General features: G+C 48.1%; 1 pseudogene across 1 annotated transcript in view; it reads right to left on the bottom strand.

The window, feature by feature from the left end:
- The window catches only part of LOC144756200 (E3 ubiquitin-protein ligase TRIM39-like), a 486,436-nt pseudogene that overhangs the window by 38,438 nt on the left and 431,616 nt on the right, over positions 1-16,382 (bottom strand). The gene's annotated exons all lie outside the window — the stretch shown is intronic.

Raw genomic sequence — 16,382 nt, 5'->3', positions numbered from 1 at the left:
TTAGCCTTCTGGTAACACAATTGTATACAGGACACAATCCACCGCGAGATGGACTGTTTTGAGGTAGCAAGACCGGTCCTGACTGATCCATAATTGATAAACAATTGGTCTGACCTACGAATATCTTTGGTTTTATCCAGATAAAATTTCAACACCCCCCTGACATCCAGGGAATGCAGAAACCTTTCAGCTGGAGATGAAGGATTCTGAAAAAACGTTGGTAAAGTTATGGTCTGGTTAACATGGAAATCAGATATAACCTTTGGAAGAAATTTAGGGTGAGTACGCATAACAACCTTAGCAGCATGAAATACAGTATAAGGTTCTTGGCAACACAACGCCTGAATTTCACCCACCCTGCGGGCCGATGTAAGGGCCAAAAGGAACGCCGCCTTCCAGGACAGGTGCTGCAACGAAGCCTTATGAATAGGTTCAAAAGGCTCCTTCATCAATCTGGACAGCACCACGCTCAATTCCCATGAAGGCGAAGGAAGCCGGACAGGAGGGAACACTTTCTTCAAGCCTTCCAAAAAATCTTTTGATCACAGGGATCTGGAAGAAGGAAGTCTGTGAAGGGCATTTCCTGTAGGCAGTCAGCGCAGCGAGATGAACCTTAATTCAATGGACATTAAGGCCAGACTGCGCCAAATGTAGAAGATACGGAAGGATGACATCTTCCTTACACGTCATCGGGTCATAGTTCTTGGACTTGCACCAGATGCAAAATCTCTTCCACTTGTAAGCATAGGAAGTCCTAGTGGAAGGTCGCTTAGCCTCCTTCAGTATGTCCATACAATCTTCTGGTAGATTCAAATGTCCATATTGCACTATCTCAGGAGCCATGCCGCCAAACTCAAAGACGAGAGGTTGGGGTGCACCATCTGCCCCCCGAACTTCGTAAGAAGGTCCGGCCGGCACGGCAGCCGTATGTGAGGAAGGAGAGACCGGTGAAGCAGGTCCGTGAACCACCACTGCCTGGGCCATTCCGGGGCAATCCGGATCATCCGTGCCCTGGACTGGGACAGCTTGATGAGCACTGCCGGAATCAGGGGAAAGGGTGGAAAAGCGTACAGAAAGCTGTTCGACCAGTTGATCCACAACGCATTCCCCAGCGTCCCCTGCTGGTAGTACCTGGAGGCGAAGTCTCGGCATTTGCTGTTTTCGGCGGTGGCGAACAGATCTACGTCGGGAGTCCCCCACCAAGACTTCTCCTAGTACTTCGTTGTTTATGACCCATTCGTGGTTTTCCTGAATCAGTCTGCTCAGTGCGTCGGCCTGAACATTCTGCACACCTGGTAGATGGGTAGCCGTTATCGTCAGTCCTCTGGCTAGAAGCAAACGCCAGATCGCCTGCGCCTCCTGCGACAGAGTGCGCGATCTCGAGCCCCCCTGCTTGTTGAGGTAATACATCGTGGTCGTATTGTCCGTCTGTACAAGCAGAGAGTTGGTCTGGAAGGACGGATGAAAGGCCTTCAGTGCCAAGTGAACAGCTCTGAGTTCCAGGAAATTGATGTGATACGTGGACTCCGTCTGGGACCACGTTCCTTGTATGTGACGCCTCCGTCACGATAGTCTGAGTGGGAATGTCCTTGTGGAAGGGAACCCCTCTGAGGGGATTCTCCGCCGAAGACCACAACTTCAGAGACTGAAGAGCATGCAGAGACAGTCGTATCTTGTCGTCCCAAGATCCTTTCCTCTGATCCCACTGATCCTCCAAGCACTCCTGCAATGGTCTCATGTGCAGCCGTGCGTGTGGCGTGAGGAAGATACAAGAGGCCATCGACCCCAGTAGAGAAGACACCATCCTCACTGTTGTAGATGGAGTGGTCATAAGAGCCTGAGCCTTCTAAAGGAGTGATAATCGTCTCTCCTCCGAAGGATACACGCTTGCTGACAGCGTATTGATGCAGGCTCCAAAGTACTGTATGCACTGGACCGGAGTCGGGACAGACTTGGACATGTTGATGTGCAACCCCAACTTGTTCAAGAGAACGCACGTCTTCTGGAAGTGCACTTGAGCTTCCGAGAAGGAGGAGGCCTTGATCAACCAATCGTCCAGGTACGGGTAGACAAACACCTTGTTCTTCCTCAGGTGTGCAGCTACCACTGCCATGCACTTCGAGAATGTCCTGGGAGCAGACTTCAGCCCGAATGGCAGTACAGTGTACTGATAATGATTGGCGCCGACTTGGAATCGCAGGAACTTCCTGTGTTTGTGTGCAATGGGCACATGGAAGTACGCATCCTGTAGGTCTATAGCACATAGCCAGTCTCCCTGTTGCAGGTGAGGATAAATCTGATGCAACGACAGCATGCAAAATTTCTCTCTGCGAATCCACTTGTTTGCTTGTCGCAAATCCAGAATGGGCCTGAACTCGTTCTTGTCCTTCTTGCGAACCAGAAAGAACCGGGAGTACAGACCTCTTCCCCTTTGAGACAGAGGTACGTCTTCTATCGCCCTTTTCCTTAACAGGATATCGGCCTCCGCCTGGAGCTCGCGCAGCTGAAACTGCGAGCTGACCGGTGGAATTGCTGGAGGCGGGCTCGTAAACAGAAGACTGTATCCATTGCAAACAATATTCAGCACCCACTTGTCCTGAGTAATTTTTCTCCACTCTGCCAGAAAAAATGGAACGCTTCCCCCCACCGGAGTGGGTAACGGCTGTAGGGGAAGTAACCGCTCAGGGCCTAGACCCAGCCGGGCCCTTGTTCGCCGCTGCTGACTGCTGGCCTCTGCCCTTCTGGCGCTTCTGGAAGGGCCTCCGGAACTGCTGCTGCTGTTGTTGCTGTTGCTGTCCTGAAGCCTGCCCTCGCCCTCTGGCTTGCGCCCCGAACCGTCTCTGGAACGGGCGGTAGGTCTTCTTCTCCTTGGGCTTCTACAACCCGACAGCCGTCAGGGTCTCGGCCTCCGCTTTCATGCGGGCCGTTTCGGCGTCCGCATGCTTTCCAAACAGGGTTTCCCCGAGAAAGGCAGGTTGGCCACCCGTTGTTGGGCCTCTGGCTTGAGGGATGTAAGGCGAAACCAAGCGTGGCGCCGTTGGTTGACACCATGGCACCATGCGCCGCCAGAAGGGACACATCAGCTGATGACTTAGTTCGACACCAATAGTCCCTCATTGAGAATCTCTTGAAAGTCCTCTTTCTTCTCTCGAGGAAGGAGCTCAGCGAATTGCTGGAGGGATTCCCAGAGGGCTCAATCATATCACCCTAGCAAAGCCGACGCACTTGCAGCTTTCATTGCAGTAGACGCCGTCCCACAGACCTTCCTCCCCGTCGAGTCTAACCAGCGGCTCTCCTTATCAGGAGGTACTGTGGATGACGGGGTGGTGGCATGCTGCTTCCTAGCAGCCGTCACTATAACTGAGTCCGGTGGCGGATCCATCCTGAGAAAGGCCGGGTCAGAATCCGGAGCCCGGTACTTCTTGAGGAGCCTGGAGGGAGCCGCCTTCGTCACTGCCGGAGTGAGAAACAACTCCTGAGCAGGGTCTACCAATCCTGGTACTAGGGGTAGCAACGGCCAAGACAGGTGCTTTTTATGTATCGTCTCGGAAATCACGGACGTCGTTGGTGTGGGCACCGTCAACGTGATGCCCAACTTAGCTGCCCCCCTCAGCAGAACATCTTGAAATGAGACAATGTCGTCCACTGGCGACACCCTCGTCCCCGGGGATTCCGACAACGTCGGTGAGTAGACCCTGGTCCCAGAAGAGCCCGTGTGGGATCTTGATCTGCGCCTCCTGTGGCGTCACCTTGATCTTGTCGACGACCGGCGACGACTCCGCGATCTCTGCCTCCGTCCGGTATGGGAGCGTGATTTCCTCGGCTTCGGACGCTCCGCAGGTCTCACCGGAGCAGGAGACTGCGGCCTGACCGGGACCCTCGGCTGTGGAGTCCCCTTAGGAGGCGTCGGGTACCGTAGCAGCGAAACCGACCTCGGCGGAACCGGAGGTAGTCCTTGAGGAGGTAACAGAGGATGACCATGAGGTGGAACCAGAGGTGGAAGCGGAGGCGGAGTGGGAGTCCGTGGCGGAGGTTCCTTGGGCAAGGGAGGAGGAGGGGTAGCCGATCCTGGCTTGGGAGGTGTATATACCTCGGAGTACACAGAGCCCTGTGACTCCCTCTTCTTCTTAGGCGGAGGCGATGTAGTGTCTCCTATTGGAGACAGTCGCCGAGGCGCCCCAGAGGGACTCCTGGTGCCAGAACTTCTCTGCGCTTCTTTGGTGTCGAAGAACGTTGTCTCGACGTCGAGGAACGCCGACTCGACGTCGACCGGCGCCCTCCTCTCGACATTGAGCCACGTCTGGACGACGAACATCTCTTCCTCGACGGCGACCGCCGAGTTCTTGACGTCGAGCGATTCCTTCCTGACGTCGAACGTCTTCTCGACGGCGAACGCCATCTCGACGTCGACCGTCTTCTCAATGTCGAACGCCTGCGAGTCTACGACGTCCTCCTCGACGTCGAGGATCCCCTTGACGCCGACCTCTTCCTCTTCGCCGACGGCGAGCGGCGGTGTTGCCTCGACGGCGAGCGTCGACGCCGGGCCGAACTCCTTCGACGCGACGTCGATGACACCGTCGACGGCGATCTCAACGGCGGCATCATCAGTCCCTTCAATGTCGAACGTCGACGCCGCTTCAACCCAGAGCCCTGGGTAGACGGGGAACAGACTGCTGTCATCTCTCTCGACGCTATCGTCGATGCTATCGACATCGGCGGAGAAATAGGGCGTTTGCTGGACTTCCTGCCTCTGGGGAGCCCCCCAGAGGCCTCAGCATGGGCAGATGAAGTATGCCCAGACCCACCTTGTGTCTGCAGTCTTCTATCTTCCAGGCCTTGGAGCCTGATCTTCATCCTCTCTCTCAGGGTCCTGGTGGATAATGTCTGGCAGATGCCACACTCCTCTGGGACATGAGAAGAGGGAAGACAGACGATGCACACCTCATGTGGGTCCGACTTGGCCTTCTTCCTCGGACACTCCGGGCATTTGTCAAACAAAGCAGGCATCTTGACAAATAAAGAGTGCACCAAAACACACACAAGGAAGAAAACACCAAAGTCTTTCAATGAAAGTCCTTGAAAAAGTGAAAAATCACCAAATAAACCCTTGAAAAGGGAGAGCTCAATGCTCCAAGGTCCTGCTTGCAGGAGCTGGAAAAAAGAACTGAAAGTAAAAGGGACCTGCAGTGCATTCTGGGATACTGAGAGAGTTCTGGAAAGTTCTCTTAAAGGCACAGTATCCTGTTCTGAGCCACATAATGGCAGCCTATGGGGCTTGTCTGTCCACTCCTTCCTCTCTATCATTATAGAGGGTTTTTCTATGTGGAGAAATCTGGACAGGCTGTGCTGTTTGTGGATTTTTGGTGGAATTTCTAGTCGAAGTACTGGACAGTGGAGCCTGTGGATATAGGCTGCATTATCTGCCTTTAAGTAATTCTCTCTTAAGTGTCTGTGCAGTTCTGCATTTTTTGACAACATAAGAGATTATTTTTGATTGCTCCGGGGTCCACGCACATTGGCGGGACTATTCACTAGATTATGACTATACACAGAGATCCCCTACTACAGAACCAAGTTTAAGGGAGTGAGCATAAGCACTTTAGCACCGATTAACAGTGGTAAAGGGCGAGGAGTCATAAGGCCAACAAATCTCAGCACGAAATGGAGGCAAGTAGGCAAAATTCTTTGGGGAAGACCACCCTAAGACTGAAAGGTCTAAAGGAGGCTTCCACATGGTTTAGAGACAATGCAATGTGGGGAGGTTACAGATTGTTCTGATCATCTTTATTTTGTAAACTTGTAACCAACCCTTTGGACGTCCCCTTCATTCCTACATTCTTCCAGTTGCTTTCGACTTAGAGCAGATAAGGAAGAAGGTACTCTAATGTGAATGGGATTTTAACTTCAAGGTTATGGAAATAGAATTCAGGCTTCCCTACTAAAGAGACTCTTGTCACGCAGAGCAGCTCTCATCATCTGAATTTGACTCCAATCTGAGTGATGGAAAATTCTCTAACTGATAATCTGGTATGGGGAACTTCTAATTTCCTTGGAATTTCTAATTTCGTTCCCTATAATTACTCTCCAGAAATTCAGATGGCTCAGAAACTTGGAAATTACTCCAATAGCTCCTATGGTCTTGATTTCGATCGGAAGTTCTCTGTTCTCTACCAGTTACCCCAAATCATATATTTACACATGAGAGTTTGTGGCAAAAAATTAAGTGGGCTTTGTCCATGTAGGTTTTCAATGATTCTCTTCTCAGGGCACTACATAGGTGTAATGCAATAGCTATGTTTTATATGGATTTTACATTCATATCTGTGTCCAATGTTATTGCTCACAATCGCTGGAGTACTTCATATCACCACATACAAAAAGTTCAAAGAGAAGCAAGATGTCAGAACCTTACTTAGGCTGCTGGAAATTTGTCGCATAATATTTTCCTACCACATAGATACCCTTTCCTACAAATGTTGACGCCACTTCCTTATGCAAAACAGAAGGTAGATGTTAGGATCTTCCTTGGACCACCAGTGGCGTAATGAGATTTGAGGGGGCCCCCCTGCAAAGTGCATGGAGGGGCCCCCACTCTGGATTTTATCAGGAGCTCGCGGACAAGAGTACTGTGCTAAGGGTGCCCCCTGCAACACGAGGCCCCCCACTCCCGAACCACGGGGGCTGTGAGGGCCTGTGTTACTCCACTGTGAACAACAAGAACGCCTTCTTCTGTTTTCCACTGTACATATGAGAAGCTGTACCTTTCTTTGCCCTGCTATTGGGATGACATTGTGTTCATAGTCTGCCCTTGGACTAGCCCTGCATCTTGCTTGTGTGAAAGGCTTATTATGGTGTGATCCCTCCATGGACTCACAATCTTTCATTAAGAACCTGCCCGCTGGTCTGTGTAGTGTCTATATTCATGTCAGGGACTTTCTTGGTACCTTTCATGTACTTCCTAGGGTCATGGCAAGGGTGAATGTAGTGGTCTCTGTTTTGTTGGTGTAAACTGTAATGGAGTCATGTGTTGGCAAACTAACCCACCATTGACGACCATACTTCTGCCACACCACCATGGAAGTCAACAGGTAGTATGCTGTTTCCTAAATTCTGAGAGAAATGCGGACATCAGTCCACCTCCTGTGGTGGCAGCCCCAAAGTATGAGGTAATCCATCATTTCAGCAGCTGCCTGGAAAGGAAACAGTGTCACCACACTTGAGTTGGACCACATACTGTAAAGGCTCCTGCCTCAGACAAGAATGTACAGCCAGACATATGACCCAGTGGTGCCACAGAGGTTCTCTACCATCTGCAGGCTGCTGGTCAGATTAGAAGAATATCTTTGTTATATCGACCTCAGCAATCCTAGTGTATGACATTATGGCATATTCTTCATCCCAGTGCCAGCTCCTTTCCACTTTGCCCATGAAAAGATTAGCATACAAGGTCCTCATCACAGTGCCTTGTATTGTATGGCAGACAGTCCATCATGGTTTCTGATAGATGTATATAGACTAACCAAATTTTGACTGTAGCTAGAGTACCGTCTGGTTGTCTATGGATATAATGATGTACTTCTGTTGTGTGCTTAGTGTTGTCTAAGCTTAGAAGTAGTCTGTAAAGAATAAAAAGTGACTGTCAGTGACACATGGAAACATCCTAGACACCAACAGGATGCCAAACAGACAGCATCAGGTTTGTTCCAGACCACACAAAACTGATAATTAAGTCAGCAAACTGATAACTCAGGACAATACATCTATCTCACAGTGGTTTGCCAGAGGCGTTTCACCTCCCACTCGCTGCAATGCTTCCTTGACTGTTAGATCAACTATTACAACAGATCTTGATCTTCACTTCATGCAAGACTGACATATACTTATTCTAATCATAAACCCAAACTGAGGTACTTCGCTGCGCACTGTGAAATAAAGTGCCTTGAATTCAATAAACAGGTTACTAGTTAGTGCTAATTTGTGCATTGTGATATTTCTTCTCACTGTCATGCCTCAACATGCAGTATTGCCAGAAGAATCAGAAGGAACATTTCTCACTTGTCCATAGGTTTAGATAATTTGTATAGTTTTTAATACACAGGGCCCGATTACGATGTCATTGGGAAAGGCTACTGGAGGACTTGGATCTGGAATAGTTTCGAACTGACTCGACCGCGAGCCTTCCAAACGATGGATCAGGGTGCATTGCCTGAAACTGAATCCGAGCGACTCTGATTCGAGGACTTCGACTGACAGATTTCAATGAGTCAGGACAATTCTGGACAAGGGTCAGTCAGAGTCCTATTGAGTTCAAAACAGACTTCCATTGGAAAAAGGGGGTTGTTGGGGATAACCTTGCACTCTGTGGCGGTGCACGCCATGTTGCCTGCCACACTGTGCACAGTTGGATAGGGGGGTCCATTGGGTACCTCCACGGGCCCCATACGGAGGACTCCGGGTGAAGGGGGGCCTGCTACAGGCTCCCAAAGTCCGACTCCGACAGTCGTTTTGTGTCAGACACTCTGACTCCAGTCGGCTGTCGGCATCAGGCATCGAAATCGCTCATCAGGGAAGAAGTCTAATGGGCTGTCCAAATCGGCTATGAATGACGTTGCGTCTCCAAACGACGTAAGCGAGTCGGACAGCCCGAACGGTTTACTTACATTGTAATCGCTTGTTAGGAAACTCATCCGAATTGGTCGGAAACATAGGTTCCGAAGCCGATTCAGAGAGTCCTGATGCCGTTAGGAGCCTTTCCTAATGACATCGTCATCGAGCCATAGTGTTCCATTAGGAGGTAAACATGATTTGTACACTGGGACCATACTGTATGTTTTGCATTATATCAGTCATACATAAATGTATCTTTTTTGCTTTTAACCTTCAAAATACCTTGGCTACATTGCGTGCTGGGTGTAACATATGCCAGCTATTTTCTTCAACTTCTACAAATTGCTCAGTCAGTAAATTAATGCTGGATCTTGAATTAAACATCATTCTGCAATTTAAAAAAGCCTTGCACATTGTGATTATTGATAATACGCTTTACTATAGGGGACTGTATTAATATACTCTTAGTGGTGTATTTTACCACCTACACTTCTCTAAAATGTGTGTTAAGTTAGGGAGGAAGCCAATCCACCATCTTAATTCATGAAAAAGCACTGAAATAGTTATTATTTTGAGGCCCTTTTACTTAAGCGGCCTTCCATATAGTCTCAAACCTGATGATATTTAGGAGTGAAGCAGAAAGAGGAACCACTAAAGTTTGTTTGGTATTTCAATATCAGCAGAATTTCAACACCTGATGCCAAAGCTTCTGTGCCTTTAAACTCTGCTCTTGTTCTGCAGTGATTTTAACTAACCCTGGGCAAAGCACTACACTACGCTCGCGCAGTTTGCGAAGTTTTCGCTACTTCGCGAATTGCACGTAGCACAGTGAAAACACGCATAGCGTAGCTTAGTGCCGCGGTCATTTTTTGCTTGCTGGCGGTCCTCAAAGCCAAATTGGCGACCGCGAGCAAGCAAAAGACATCCCAGTGAGACTTTTTCTTCGTTTGCGAACAGCAACATCAAGTTGCCGATCGCGAGCGTGGAAAATAAACCTCCTGCCGAGATTCCCAACACGGGGAGGTCAGGTTTCTCACTGCGAGTGGTCGCGTATGCTCGCGACCGCTCGCGATGATAAACTACCAGTCCACGTTGAGAAAGTTTCGCTCGAGTGAGCGGCAGAAAACTACAGCTTGCACTGTGCAAGATGCCGTTTTCAATGATTGCACAGTGCCGGATGCTTGTCCGCACTGTGCAATCATTAAAAACAGCATCTTGCACAGTGCGAACAGGCTACTACGCAGTTCGCGTAGTGTTACGCGTAACTCGCGTAGTGCAAAGTGCACTTTGCGTAGCTTCGCATAGCGCTACTTCGCGAACTACACCCAGCCCTAATTTTAACCACAAGATGGACCCTACACTGGTTGGCACTAATACATTGATGAAGTAGGCTATTAAAGCAGACACACTCACCTACATTGTGGGGTACCTAGGTGTGAAGAATATGTGGTGCTTTGAATACTTTGAACTGTACATATATACTAACTGTTCAAACCACACATGCGCAACAGAGGATATGGCCACACCTTCCATTTATAACTCCCAGCCACAAACTCAGAGTAGTATGTCTTGATCATTACCTGATTTCTATTGTGTGAGGGGAAAACGGCCTAACTATCTGTGCAAAAAACAGATGTTTCATTATGCCCTAAATAGCAATCTATACTCCGAAAAATGTATCTGTGTTGGCATTAAAACTACAACAGACACCTTGCATCACTCACTGCAGTTTGGGAAACCTCCAAGACATTTAGAAGTGATCACATTACAAAATATATGAACACCAAGATTCAGTCTGTGATGCATGAAATTTCCCATACAATAAGAAAACCTACAGGAGTTGAGAATAAATATGCTGTACAAAGCCAGCCAAGAGATCCAAGTGGGAAATATGAAGATATACTTGTCAATACTAAAGTGAAACCTGATTTGGACTTTGAGAACAAGAGAGAGGATGAAGTTCAGAATTAGAAATTATATGCAGATGAATTCAGTAATGTACTAGAATAGATTGTTGCCATGCATACAATAGAAGGAACACCAGACAGTTTGTTGCATCACTGAGGTGTCACATGGGGAAATGGTGGAGGTCGATGCTCAGGTTTTCAGATAAGACCATTAGCCTTGGATAACAGCGAGTACTAGAAACCCCAAAGTAAAAGTTGTGCCTCTCTAGTTCAGTCTGAGTACCTGGAATTGTCAGACATCCAATCAAACATGGCTGAAGGAGGTAGATATCTGAAAAAAGTTTTTGAAGAAATGTTCTTGACAGAATCCCTGATCATTCAACTGCCAACAAGTCAACTGTTGAAGGATAGCCAATTCTTGCCACGTAAAAGGGCTCCTCTCAAAATACACCAGATGACCATTTTTTTATACACTGTTGTCCCAGCCTTGATGTCAGTTGCATGGGTTACAGTCATGAAACCTTTAACATATTGTGCTGCATGACAGAAGTTTTAGAACCATGGAAAGAATGGAAAAATGCTATGTTTGTTAAATGAGATATGGATAGAATGCAACAATAAAGTTCAATATGAAATGAAATAGAAATTTTACCAGATTTTAAAATATCAGTGCCCATTATATCATATATACATCGACTGGAAGACTATAATTCAGATTTTTAATTTTGTATAAACTCAATTATATTAGAAAAAAAGGAAAATCAATACCTTCAAGCATGATGCTTTATAACCATAGGTGAGTAAAGTCACTGAGACGCAACCCGGGTTTATCTGAGACCCTCCCTGTTCTTAGTATAACCCAATGTTCTTATGCCCAAGCTGCTATTCAGTATGATGCAGGGTATCAAAATCTTTCCCATAGTTTTGTATGGCCATGGGTATAGCCCATTCCTTCACCTGATATGACCCCCTTGTCTTAGTCCCTCCTTGTAAAATTATGATCTCTCATTATCCTAAACTTAGCCAAGCCTCAGGATGACTCCATTTTATCAAATACAGCAAGGCTAGAACAAATCAATTCAACTATCCTGAATCAAAAACGTGAAGTTCAATTGATATTGAATCTGTTCATTGAATTTTATGGTAAATTCGTGGTAAATAGTTTACACAGTTGCCATCAAATGTTGTGTTATATGCATTGTTCTTACAGTACAAGATTTTGGCATTTGAAACAGCAGGAAATTGCGTCAAATTAGGTTTGTGGATGAAAACATTTGAGTGCTACCAGCTGCAGTCTATTGGTTTGGTTGATCCACGCATCACATACGATACATCTCGTTAATAAGGGTTATTTGCGTTATTCAATAAACCGTGAAACTCAGTAAAAGGAATGCTAAATCTAAGCATAAGATCAATAGACCCTATCCAGAAATTGACCCACAAACCTCGCTTGTTTCCCTCCTTTATTTGATGACCACAGCCTGTATACCTAGTCATTTGTTTGCAAGCTTTTTAGAGAAAGAACAGGCACAAGCAAAGGGAGTGGACAGTCCAATGCAATCATAATTGCCATACATATGCCAGTCAACAAATCGTATAAAATTACTCTATTACAGTGGAAGGAGCATGTCAACATTGACCTATGTCTACATGAGCGTGTGTAGGTGTAAAGTGTACCTCTTCTGCCGTCGGCTCCTAATTTCCTTAGGAGAGAGACCACTATTGCATTCTTGAATGCATTCGGGACCCTGCCCTGCGCATGAGACTCATTTAAGAAGGGCAATACGGTATGTGGTAGGGCAGAGAAGATGTCCTTTCGAATGTAAGGGTGGGCAGCAGTCTCTAGGGGAGCCAGATTTGACTCGGCCAGTAAGTCTAATAAGGTCTGTGAGCATATGGCAGGAAAGTGGTCCATGGTGACTGTATTGATTATCATACTGTTGGGAGGCTCCATGTGTCTGGAAGTGGAGATGCTGGCTTTAATGCTGGAAATTCTATCCATGAAATAGTCATTCAAGGAGTTGCATAAATCTTGAGTAGGGGTATGTTTGGGGAGAAGTCTCTCAGCATTACAAAGACCATTGACTATCATGAATATTTCCTTTGACCTGTTGTGAGAGCTCAGAATTCTAGCAGAGAAGTGGGCGGTCTTGGCTGCTGTTATGGCATTTCTATACTCTTTACGAGCCTTAGAATACAGAGTTTTTTCTGAAAAGGGAATAACTTACTTTTCATCTCCGTTCTTTTTTTTTTTTTTTTAAACCTTTATTGAGAAACAATATCAGTACAAGCGCAGGCCTACAACCACACGGGCCGGCCGCAAAATCAGGAGAGTCAAAGAGGAGCAACATCAATGTGTACGGTAAAAGAAAGAATACAGGATAAACGTGGAATAACATCGCTACATAGGAAGCGCCAGGATAAGAAAGGTTTCATTTTATAATATATAGAGGAGGCAACGGCCATATCTACCAGAGCGTCATGCAACATATACAGAAAAAGAGGGGGGGGGACGGGAGGGATACAGCCCCCCACGCAGCAGGATAATCACCGTATTGCGAGACCCAAACACAGGCTATGCCCCTAAAAGGGTTCAAATATAAAAGACAAATCATAGCAAACAATTGAATGGGACGCCAAATAGACAGCCCTCCAGCCCCGAAACAGGAGAAAGTGCCGACGCTTACGAAATGAAGGAGATAAAAACAAAGGACATAGCCCACCCCCTGGAAAGAAAGCAAAAAGGGACCATAGAATAAAACAAACTAAAATAACAAAATACCCTCCCCACCCTACATCACTGTAATGGCTATGGCCTACCCCACTAAACAGCGTGCCTGTCGCCCAGAGTCACCCGAAATATAGAAGAAGAAATATATAAAAGAAAGAAAGAAAGAGTGGAGGAGGAGAGAAACAGACCCGCTCTCGAAGAGCACTACTCAGGCCGCCCAACCCCTGACCCCATCATCGATACAGGATAAACTTCGAACATCCCCGACAACCATCAGCAACCCAGCGGCACGAGTAACAATAGTCAGAACATAGGAGGAGACACCCCCACCCCACCCCCTTCCCCGCCCGGCGTAATGACAAAGTCCCGCTTCATAGTACCGTCCATCATCTCCAGTCTCAACAGTATACGGCATCACGGTGATTGAGAGGGAAAGATCAACCTTGTCCCCGGCGGTCAAGAATGTCGACGTGGTCCAGTAGCACCGCAGCCATCTTGAATGGAACAAGTAAACCGTGTAACCCCAGGAAATCAGGATATCGTCTCAGAAAATCTGTCCAATTCACTGTCAGGAGCGCAGCAGCGATAGAAATGAAGACATCACCCAAGAACAACCTGCCCAGCCCAGACGGCAGCAGCAGCCGCAGAAGAGCGTAGAAAGCGCCAGTAGTCATCAAAACTGGAGTATCCAAAGATGGCGTCCGTGGACGAGACCCCACACACTGAGCAAGCACCCATACCTCCGACCGATGTCTCCCCGTCGCGGACAGCACTGGGGGGGTATCGAGAGCGCAGATCACTAGTCTCTCCGGGCACACCAAAGCAGGCAGTCCACCATAGTCGGGCACAGGATGAGACTCAGCGCCACACGGTCGCAAATGTGCGTGGGCAGGCAAGGACATAACAGTGAGAGTCGAATCCAAACTGCGCTCTAGGTCACAGGCAGTTGTACACATGGCAGTGTGAAAATCCTCCAGGGCCATCAGAATATCCAGAAGTCGCACTGGCGCCACAGGAGGAAGGGATGCAACGGAGCCTCGCACGCGGGGCTTAGAAGCTTGGTCTGCCATCTATTTCACCATCACCAAGCTGTGTACCGCACACCGTAGAACACCTTCGGTCCAGGGGTACAAAGGGAACACCGCCCAAGTTGTACCAGACAGGCGTAAGTGCGGCCGTCGGAGCAGCCATGTCAGCAATTATAGCCAAGGATCATGAAAAAGGGGCTCCGATGACTCCGTCCTCAAGACGGCTCCCCCTGCGTCGCGGAGCGAGATCAAAGGCACTCAGAGACATTCAGGAGGACGGGCGGTGAAACAATGTAGCAATCGCCGTCAGTGTATCCCCTGCGGATTGAGAAGCCGAGCGGTGAAAGGAGACACACGGGATGCAGCCGCGGCATTCCGCCGGCCGGGCCAGTCCAGTGCCGACCACAGCAGCCGCTGTAGTGTGTGTAATGGCGGCCGCACCCGGAGAACAAAGACCCGTCCACGCCGGGCAGCGCCAGGAGGAGGCGAGGGCGTCCCACCGCCGTCACCGCATGGAGCAGCGAAAGAAACACACCATCGGAGTCGGGGCCCCCTCCCGCACCCGAAATCAGAACTTAGAATCAGGATCCATGCCTCGACAGGACACGGGGCGGGAGGGAAGCGAGAAGGTCGGCGGAGCCGAGGGATCAGGCGGCCATCGTGGCTGCAGGCTAGGCTCCTCCCCCATCTCCGTTCTTTTTGATGGAGAGCTAGCTTTAGCTTTTTTTAGCTCCTCAGAGAACCATTTCTGAGCGTCGACTTGTCACACACAATTGAGTTTAGTAAGCGGGGCGTGTGTATTACATGCTGCAAGTAGCCAGGTAGAGATATTCTCTTCCGTGGAGTTAATATCGGTGTTGGGAGCGGGCAATGAGCTGGCCAAAGTGCCTAAGAAATCATGTTTATTGGGAGTCCTCCAGTTCCTTATCATGCCACCCTCGGCCATGGGGGTCTTGATGTTAAAGGGGATCGTTGCCGTGAATATTTTTAAATGATGGTCTGACCATATGCATGGTAAGATTGTGGGTACCGACAGGGTTAAGTTGGTCGACTAGATCTGATCCAATTTGTGCCCTTTGATATGGGTAGGCTAGGAGATATACTGTGTGAAGTTAAGGTTGGAGAGTAATTCCGATAGGGCTTGCCTTTGGCGCGCCACCGGCGTGCCCGCTGTGCTCCTGTGCTGCGCCGTGCATTTATGGCCAGGCCCAGCCTCTGACTCCTCCCCCTCCCGCAAGATTGGCTAAGGTCGAGGGGTGGTGCCGAGCAGAGTGACAGGGGTCTGCCCGCAAGTGAGGTGAGATCAATTTCAGTTAATTAAGTTAAAAGCACAACAGATCAGCGAATCAATTTCTAAATTTTTAAAAAGAGTTTAAAAACCAGAGCGCTGCAGCAGCGGTCCACGCGGCAAAGACACAGTTCGAAATTGCCCGCCGCGGCATGCATTTATGGCCAGGCCCGCCGCCGACTCCAACCCCTCATAGGAGATAAAATATGCAAAAAATGGCCCAGAAATGAAAAACTAGGTCCACTCACAGACACTGAATTAATCTGTACTAAACTGGTGAGTCAGTGGGTTGTGAGCTCCGAAAAGTGTAAATCAAAAATAATCTTCAGAGTTACGAATTATCGTTGCAAACTCGTTTGCAGACAAGCGATCCAAGGCCAGGCGGGCCGGAAAGAGGTGGAGTCCGTCAAGAACAATTTCTTTGAGCAAATCAAATCCAGAACTCTTCTCTACAACAATATATCACTCCATTACAGCAGCCTAATTTTAGTTTCTTGGACATTTTAGCATATTTCACCTCCTGTGAATCAGGAAACGAGGTTTCCTTAGCGGGAAGATACCTTTTAGACATTCTCCTTTATATGTGTCATTCTTTGTGTTCCTCTCCTCCTGTCTTATTTGTTTACCCTGTCCTGAAGAAGACCATCTATTGAGCATCCAAAGGGATGCTCTTCCTCCCCCCCCCAACACCAGGTCGAAGAGTCGGCATGTTTTGAACTGCCTGGATTGTTTCATTTCACTACAGAGTTGATTGAACCCAATGACCTCTTGAGTGTTTGTAAAACATTTCATACATTCAAAATATATAAACAGGCACTGTT

Source organism: Lissotriton helveticus, chromosome 5_1 (assembly GCF_964261635.1).
Source record: "Lissotriton helveticus chromosome 5_1, aLisHel1.1, whole genome shotgun sequence".
NCBI classification, from domain to species: Eukaryota; Metazoa; Chordata; class Amphibia; order Caudata; family Salamandridae; genus Lissotriton; species Lissotriton helveticus.
This window is presented reverse-complemented; position numbering and strand designations above follow the sequence as displayed.